The sequence below is a fragment of the Tiliqua scincoides genome, chromosome 1 (assembly GCF_035046505.1).
Source record: "Tiliqua scincoides isolate rTilSci1 chromosome 1, rTilSci1.hap2, whole genome shotgun sequence".
NCBI lineage: Eukaryota > Metazoa > Chordata > Lepidosauria > Squamata > Scincidae > Tiliqua > Tiliqua scincoides.
Window position 1 is genome coordinate 126,864,761 of NC_089821.1, and position 9,713 is coordinate 126,874,473.

The following is a 9,713-nucleotide window of genomic DNA, read 5'->3' on the forward strand; positions in this document are numbered from 1 at the left end:
GGGTACTTGAAAAAGAATGGAATAATGGCAGAAAAAGGCAGGTCGTGCTCCAGAATGCCTTGCAAGGACCAGCAAGGCAGGAAGGGAGGTAGCTAGTTGGCTGTGAAAGCCCCACCAACAGCTAGTTTTTGGTCATCAATTCATGTATGAACCAGTGATTGAAAACCAGCACAGTAAAAAAGCTGAAACATAATATGGAAAGTGATCAATCACCCAGAATTTCTCAGCACACTTCTGGTGCAAAACAGTGCAAAGGCAGAGTCTTTTGTTCTTCAAACAGATGAAAAGAGAAAATATGTGATGAATACATGAATACATGAAGTCTGGGTTTTCATAGAGAGGAGATGAGGGCTTGTATTATTACAAATATTTTGCTAATATGAAGGGTACAATTTATGGAAATGGGCTGCCAAGGAATATGCAAGTGAAAAAGGTTGGGAATCACTGTAGGAGAACCATGAATCAAATCCACCTTTAAGGTGTCTCGTGTGTTAAGCCAGAAGCTCTACATACAACATACAACCCATAACACATAACTGAGAGTGTGCAATTCAATTCACAGCAGAGAGATGCAGCTGCATATATTTGCAACCCTTTTTACTCAGAAGTAGACCCACTGCTTTCCATGGGTATTATTCTTAAGTAATGGTGCACTGAATTGTAGCCTGGAACTTTATTTCAAATGGAAAGGAGGATCCCATCCTGGTGTTGAAAAAAAAAAAAAGATCTCTGCCAAATGCATGCATTTGCAAAAACCAGGAACCAGAAAATAAAAGGTTAACTTTGGCTGGAATTTCCCAGGAAAATAACTATAGAAACAAATGATCTGTGCATTGCTTCTAAGCAGAGCCTGTTTTAGCAAGAAATGAAACTTTTCAGAGTTGAAAAGCTCTGCCCTCTGATTGACCTGGAGATAAGGCCAAGTGATAATTGGAGCTTGATTACTTGGCAAAAATTTTATGTACTATAGGTCTACGGTAATGTCTACGGTAATTATAAATATTAAAGTAAAATAAAAAATTAAGAAAGGGTAGATGACATAGGGAAGCCAGCCCAGTTCCACAAATGAATTCTCTCTGTAGCCTGCCTGCAATAACCTCAACCCCCCCCCCCCCAAAAAAAAATCAGTAAGATTTCCAGCCCTGCCCAGTTCAATTTAAGTTCTTGTATTAAACCGGTTCAGTGTGATTTGGGACAAAAGCAGTTTCAAATCCAACATGTTTTTTGGTTGGGCTGGATTGAGACTCAAAACTTACCTCTTTCACCATCAAAGCCCCAGAGTGATGAGGGTGATAAGGACAGAAAATGAGGGGCAGGGTTGTCTGGAAAAGATAGCAACCCTTACCAAGAAAGCAGTGGTTCCTAAACCACCAGAATCCACTTTTTAAAATGGCAAACTATTAGGACCGACCTACTTTGTAAGTCTAAAAAAGAAAAAAAAATCACTTTACCAGATCAAGCCTCTGTTTTTATTCTTGGGGGGGGGGGGACTGCCTTCTGGAGCATTTATTGAGCTCCACTTTCATTAGATCAGGACCATTCTGGTGGCCTTGCATTCCCCTTTGCCTGACCTTCAACACAAGCCAAGGCATATTTGCTTACTCATGAATAAACATGAACATGTGGCTTAGTTTCACTTTCCATATGGCTCAATACATTCATCAGCTTAGAGGGAGGGACTTCCTTCTTGAGTGTTTTTGGGGGGCTGTGTTCACCAGATCAGGACCATTCTGGTGGTGATATGTTCCTCTCAGCCTTCACTTTGCAATGAACCAAGGCACAGTTACCTAGTCACAAGTAAACATGCAGCGTGGCTCGGTTTCACTTTCCAATAGCCTCATTAATGCGAGAGAGGGCAGCAGGCCAACAATCCATCAATCATTCTCTCTCCAGGTACTTAGAACAGCTTCACTCCAAGGCAAGCCATCCCTCCCTTCCCCCCCTTCCCCCTGAGCACATGAAAGAATGTAAGTCATTATCACCTCCTCCATTCTTTCCCTTCAATGGGCTCCAGAGGAAGGGAGGGGTAATTGCCTCAGAGTGAAGCCTTTCTAAGTGCCTGGAGAGAGACTGACTGCCTCTCTGTGTATTACATTTTTAAATAGCTAAGTAAAGGGACATTGTTTTTTAAATGGATTTGCTTTAGTTCGATTTTTGCCATCCAGGTGAACCCTTTCGAATACCAAGAATCAACCTGTACTTGCATAACAGTCCCCTACTTACTTCTCAGTTGTGCCCTGAATTAATTAACTCAGGCTTCCAAATCAATAAAGCAAGTTCCTGTTTTGAAAAGCAAAACACACACTTGAAAGTTTAATACTATGCTTATTCTCACACTGTATATATATTTTTGTACTTATTGTAGAATAGCTATAATTCAAGCCTGTAGTACCTTGATGGGTACAAGTAGTGAAAGGAAGGATAGTTATCAAAGGAACAGTATACAAGTGTAGTCTGCACCTGCAGGGATGATGTCAGGAAGGCTAAAGCACAGAATGAACTGAAACTGGTGAGACATGTCAACAACAACAACAAAAAGTGTGTTTTTTTTTATGTCCAAAAGACAAGAAAGGTCAAGGAAGCAGTAGGCTTGTTATGTGGAGACAATGAGGAAGGGGTGAGCCCCTTCATTGCAACCTGAAGGCATCCATCACACCCCAGTATTCCTCCTGATACAACCCCACTCCTATTAGGAGTCATCAGGGCTTAGTGCTTATTGCTGAGGCATTCAAGCTGTGTGTTGGGTAGTGTATAATTATAACACCTTCATCGCCATTTCGGGGGTAACTGAGGTGAGGTGATATAATGGGGGCCGTGGCCAAAGGCCACAACGATCAGGAGAGTCATGGGCCGGAAAAGTTCAAGAACCAATGGCTTATAGTAATCTGAAGGCACAACCCCCTGACAGTGGGAACTCTCCAATCAATGGCCAACGTCCCTCAGAAAAGGCTACAAGTAACCAGGTGTTCAAGCAACAATTGACTTCTCCAAAACCAACTAGATGGGGGGAGGGCTGCTACTTTTACAATTCTGGCTGCAAGGCAGCCTAGATGACAAACCGTACTTTGGAGCAGGTGTTCCAGCCACCTGGAACATTCATTCCTCAGACTGCTGCTGCTGGGATTACTGCAATGCTCCTTCCTGTGTGAAAGCAAAAGAATGCTATCTGAAAATAGCTTAATTCTTAATGGTTTAATTCTTGTTTTTAAACTTTCACATGGAGAAAAGGAGAGAAAGCCTCCTCTGGCTGTCTACCTACCTAAGTTGTTCAGAAACCAGAAAGAAAAGGGCCACTCCCATCTCACCATAATAAATCTTGGGGGAGTGGGGGAAAATGTGATTTTAGCAAGGGATTCCCTGAAGTGGAGAGCCGGGCAGGACCACCTAGGCTATGCTATGGGGAGGAAGGAGAGGCAGAAGCACCACATTTTCCTTTTCTGCAGGATCCTAATTTATAGGCATCCTTTCATATGCTAGCAGCACCTGAGATGTCCTGTGTGTGTGTTTTAAATAAGAGATTATTTCAGGAGGTGCTGCAGAATAGGCTTACCCAGCCTTGCAGAGGAGACACAAACATCCTTCCCTGCTTATGTAGGCGCTGATGGCTGGTCACCAGTGATGCTCTCCCTTCAGCTGAGCTCTCCGATTGCTTCTTGGGGCCTGCGGAGTGAGTGAGTGAAGCACTGTTGCCTTGGAAACCTCTGGAGTAGGCAGTCACCAGCAGGAGGCAGGACACAAACCCAGACATTGTCTAACATGGAACACAGCTGTGGCTGTTCAGTCTTCGGCAGACAAATGACTTTGAGGGAGTGAGTGGCCTCCTTGCTGGCTCATGGAGGAAGCGAGCAGCTCTGCCCAGAACAACTCAGTGCTCAAAGGACCTTTGAAGTGGTCCAGACAATCAGAGGCCTTTTTTTTAAATTCTCTAAAAGGGCTGGGAAACCATCCCCAGCAAGTGAACTCAAACCACTGGCTCACCTCATGCTCCGTCACTTCTCCTGCCTGGCCAGGGAGGAAATGCAAGAGGATAATACCTCATTTCTCCTCCATCCTGGAGAGATCCATGTAAGAACCCTATTAGCCTGAAATCCTATACACCCTTTCCTGGGAGTAAGTTCCACTGAAGACAGTGTTACTTCTGAGTGGACAAGCCTAGGCTTGTGCCCTTAATCGCTCCCCTGGGTCAGGCAGCTTCCGTGGTTTGAGGTAAAGTTTTCTCACAACACCCACTGAATACGTTACTTAACTAAGGTGGCAAACTAACCACACTTTCCTGAGAGTAAGCCCCATGGAACAAAATAGGACTTACTTCTGAGTAGACCTGATTAGGATTGTGTCATAAGCTCTTGAAATGAGCTTGAAAGTATCAGTGTGGTGTGTGGTATGATTTTTGTTCTAGGTAATACTTATGCTATTTTTATAGAGATAGTACCTGTCAAATTCTTGCTTGAAAAATCTTTGTCTCTTGAGTTCTTGGTGTAGATCAGGGGTGCCCAAACCCCAGCCCAGGGGCCACTTGTGGCCCTCAGGGACTACCAATCCGGCCCACAGGGAGCCCCTGGTCTCCAGTGAGCCTCTGGCCCTTCAGATACTTGCTGAAGCCCGTGCTGGCCCGACGCAATTGTTCTCAGCATGAAAGTGACTGTTCAACCTCTTGCATGAACTGCGGGCTAAAGAGCTCCCTCCACTGCTTGTTTCACGTGTGTGAAGCAGCCTTGCTTTGTGCAAGGCCTTTCATAGGCCTTGAGCTATTGCAAGACCTTCATTCATTCATATAAATTCCATCTCTAATATATTCATTTATGTAAATTTATTCAAATTTGAAATGTAAGTTAATTCTCACCCCCCCCCCCCGGCCCCTGACACAGTGACAGACAGATGATGGGCACAATCCTAACCCCTTATGTCAGTGCTTTCCAGCACTGGCATAGCAGCGCCAATGGGACATGTGCTGCATCCTGCAGTTGGGTGTCACTCATGGAGGCCTCCTCAAAGTCAGGGAATGTTTGTTCCCTTACCTCAGAGCTGTGTTGCCCTTACGTCAGTGCTGGAAAGCACTGACATAAGCCGTTAGGACTGCGCCCGATGTGGCCTTCCTGCCAAAATGTTTGGACACACTGGTGTAGATTAACTGCAAATGAAAAATCTTTAAGTTGAACCCACAGAAAGGTGCATTTTCCTTCACACTTTTGGTTACCTGAGTAGATAAAAATTAGAGACTTTGGCTTGGAAAAATCAAACTTTGCTGTATCTCTGACCAAAAGAAGTTGGTTCTGCCCATCTCTACAAAAAAAGATCCAGTTGGTTCCAAAAATATAGAACCAGTTTTTCCAACAGGATTTTGCTAAACTGATTCCAGAGTCCACCCAGAAGCATCAGGCGAAGTGAGCTAAGCTGTTTTCATAATTCTCTGGAAGACCAAGTGTTGTGCAGGGCAAAATTGGCAAGACTCTCTCTCCAAACACTATCTCAAGTGTTTGTTAAAATTGGAAGGACTTTGAGGCCAGCTGCTGCAAGAAATAACTGGTAAATTGTGGTCTATGAAAAGAAATATTGGCAGGTTGTGGTGACTTTATAATCTTCATAGTATCTTTTCACCTTTGCAGTACTCTTTATGTCAAACTTTGGCAATCTTTTCTCATTTTATTTAGACACTATAGCAGAATTCATGTTGCACTGCAAAATTGTAGAGATTGGGTCCTGATTATGAATGGGGGCAGGGAATTCTAGGGAAGCAGTCATAAAAGCACCTCATGAAATGCGTATCGTAGCAACTGCACAGTCACTTCATTCAGATTCTGCTGTATGTCTTCTTCCTAAAGCAGAAAAGCATGCTGGTGTGTGAAGAGGTTTAAATCTGTCTTGTTCCAGCCTGCGACATTCCAAGATAGTAACTTTAGGGGAATACTTGGTTTCTCATGGGGTAAATTCACTGAGCGTCAATTTGTTATATGGGGAGGAGCAAGAGAGAAGGAATCTAAATCTGAGGTTTAAATCTGAGACCACTTTCCCTTCTAAATTGGAACTGGTCTTTTCCTGGATGATTAATTATGTGTCAGGCTGAATTCTCTCTATTTCTATTTTTGGACAGTAAAAACAGGGAAGCAAGGAGGAATAATTGCTAAAGAATGAATCTTGGTGAGAAAAGCTAGTAGAAGCTTGAAACAGATGTTATTGCACCATTTTCATGCCATTATCTCAATATATTCAAATGGTGACTGCTATTTCACTAGTATTCTCTTAACTCTGCATCTTCGGATTAAGATGTGGTCTAGATGTTACACTTGCTATGGGATAAGTGTTCCCACAGCCAGAGGTGTTATCTGGAGTAGTGCTCAGCAGCAATTTTCTATCCCCACACTAAATTACTATACACTCCTCTGTACTGGTCTGTCTTCATTTTTGTTGCCAGATAAGTAAAAGCTACTTTTATTCTGTAGTCTTCTATAATATAGTTTCTCAAACTGTGGTTCGGGGCCCACTATGTGGGTCACAAGCCAATTTCAGGTGGGTCCCCATTCATTTCAATATTTTATTTTTAATATATTAGACTTGATGCTACCATGATATGTGACTGCATTTGGGGAAATGTTACAGACCTGTACTTTTAACAAGCTACTATGTATATTCTTTTAACAATGTTAGTCAATGGGACTTACTCCTGGGTAAGTGTGGGTAGGATTGCAGCCTAGGATTGTTAAAATTTTTCCTGCTTGATGATGTCATGTCTAGTCATGACATCACTTCCGGTGGGTCCTGACAGATTCTCATTCTAAAAAGTGGGTCTTGGTGCTAAATGCGTAAGAACCACTGTTCTATATGAAGTGTCATACTTTTGAAAAACAAACAAACAACATAAGTTCTAAAACATTCCTGTGAACTTATGTAGATGAATACCCACATAAATCTCCAAAGACATTATGCTATTATATAGACACAGCTAAGCAGTTCTTACAGTTCTAAGGATAGTCAGTGTCACACCCAGAGACTACCTGCGGAATCATGTAAACAGATTGAGTTTCTAGAGGTAGGAAAGACATTAATACATACTTTTCCGTGGCATGAGAGACTGAGCCATACATACTACAGTACTGAATAATGCTGGGTTCACTGAAAACAGATTTTAGTAAAAGGTTTATGCCACTGTAGGACTTTCTCAAACAGACCTTTATTGGCATATAATACAGATACAACAACAGCAGATGCGGACCTAAGGTAATTAATATTAATACAAAAGCTATATGATGATCAAGGAGGTTCAGAGTATTTACCTCATAAAGATATACTGTCAGTTAGGTGTTATCTCTTAATTCCTTTTGCCACCATTTACTGTAAATAAACTACTACCCTCTCAGTTACAATGCTGGAAACATCACTCAACAAATGCTGTATTTTAACATCATCAGGATATTCCTTATTGTCTACTAGAATTGGGTTTAGGTATTTGGCTCTCATATCCTCATATATAGGGGCCTGCAGTAGCTTATGTTGGAGAGCTTCTCTAGTGCACTTTAGTGCACTAAAAAGCACTAAGTTTTGCGAAACAGAATGTCTCCATTGTTGGAGGAATGGCTCTGAGGGGGAGGTGCTGCTTGCGCAGTGTGTTCAGGTGCCTGCAAAACTTAGTGCTTTGCACCCTCTCTAGCTATGCCACTGGACTTTCTTACTAGCAAATGTTTTTGTTGGTGGTGCTGTCTGGCACATCAACATATGCTTGCAGAAGTGGTTCCACAAAAAAAAAAAAAAAAAGAATTATGCCTGTAGGTAACAAAAGCAAAAAATTAGTTGGAGTATTTGAACAAAACATGTTTTAATCTTGCAAAATGATCATTTATGAAGTTGGACCACGAATAGCCTTTACAGATGACATTGGGTAAGGCACAAAATAGAAGTACTGTATTAGGATTATGAAATCACATTTGGAGCTTTTTAAGGAAAAATACAGAGACCATAGGGTTCCATTTTATAATTGATCAGTGGTGTGAGAGAGAGTGGTGTGAGAGAGGAAGCATTAACTTCCTTGCAGTTAATATTAGAAGTTAAACAAGGAAGCTGATTGGCAATTAGCACAGGACTAATGATGTGAGCAGAGGATCTTTGGGCAAGGTGCCCTCGCTTTCTTGGTGAGGGAATGGAGTAGGGGGGTTGCTCCTTGAGAAAGCAGTAGCAGAGGTTTTAGATCATTGCCATTTTGTTTGGGAATGGAAAGGTGTTGAAAATTGTTAGTATCAAGGCCCAATCTTATCCAACTTTCCAGCACAGATGCATCCATGCTAATAGGGCGCACACTGCATTCTGTGGTGGACGCTGACAATCACGAAGGCCTCCTCAAGGTATGGGAACATGTGTTCCCTTACCTCGAGGCTACATTGGCACTGGAAGGTTGTGTAGGATTGGGCCTTCAATCTGTGGTCAAAGGTTATCTTGCAAAATTGTACTCTCCCTCTTTGGTTGATTTTAAACTGCTCACTAAACAAAACAGAGACAAAAGAAAAATGGACTCTGGTCTAGGGATGGTTTTCCCCCTTAAGTGAATCTTGCTCCCACAGCCCATGTCACAATTTCAGGAGGGCTGCAAACATACTGTAGCTACTCGCCTACAGGGCAAGACATTTTTGCCAATAAATTAAGTTTAGATAGTCACCTCGCCTTATCTCCAAGGTCACTCAAGGCGAAGAGCTTTTCAACTGAAGTTACTTTTTAAGCAGCATCGCTTTTCAAATGGCACTGGCAATGCAAAGATAATAAGAGGGCTGTTAATGTCCAAGGCAACCCCTGGAAAGTCCAGGCAAAGTTAACCTTTTCACTGCTCCTGAGATTTCCATTGAATTTCACTGAATTAAGGCCAGCCTCCTTCTCTAAGTTTACAGAGCCTGCTGGAGCCTCATTCCATTTTGCAAATGCTTGCATTTTGCAGAGGTCTGTTTTCTAAACACCAGAATGCACCATAGATACTCGCCTATGTCGATCCCACAGATAAGCTGAGGGCAGGCTTTGAGCCAAAAATCATGGAATTTTGCTATGACCCTCAAATAAGTCGGGGGTTAAACTTGGGGGGGGGTGTCTGACTATAGTTTTGAATTAACCTCAAAGATAAGTTGAGGGCAGGGTTTTGAGGAATTTTCTATGACCCTTGGATAAGTCAGGGGTTAAACTTAGGAGGGTGACTAACTATAGTCAGTCTGATTTTAACTGATGGGTTCTGAGCTGTCTGTGACAGATCAGGAGAGAGATCTTGGGGTGGTGGTGGACAGGTCGATGAAAGTGTCGACCCAATGTGCGGCGGCAGTGAAGAAGGCCAATTCTATGCTTGGGATCATTAGGAAGGGTATTGAGAACAAAACGGCTAGTATTATAATGCCGTTGTACAAATCGATGGTAAGGCCACACCTGGAGTATTGTTTCCAGTTCTGGTCGCCGCATCTCAAAAAAGACATAGTGGAAATGGAAAAGGTGCAAAAGAGAGCGACTAAGATGATTACGGGGCTGGGGCACCTTTCTTATGAGGAAAGGCTACGGCATTTGGGCCTCTTCAGCCTAGAAAAGAGACGCCTGAGGGGGGACATGATTGAGACATACACAATTATGCAGGGGATGGACAGAGTGGATAGGGAGATGCTCTTTACACTCTCACATAATACCGGAACCAGGGGACAACCACTAAAATTGAGTGTTGGGCGGGTTAGGACAGACAAAAGAAAATATTTCTTTAC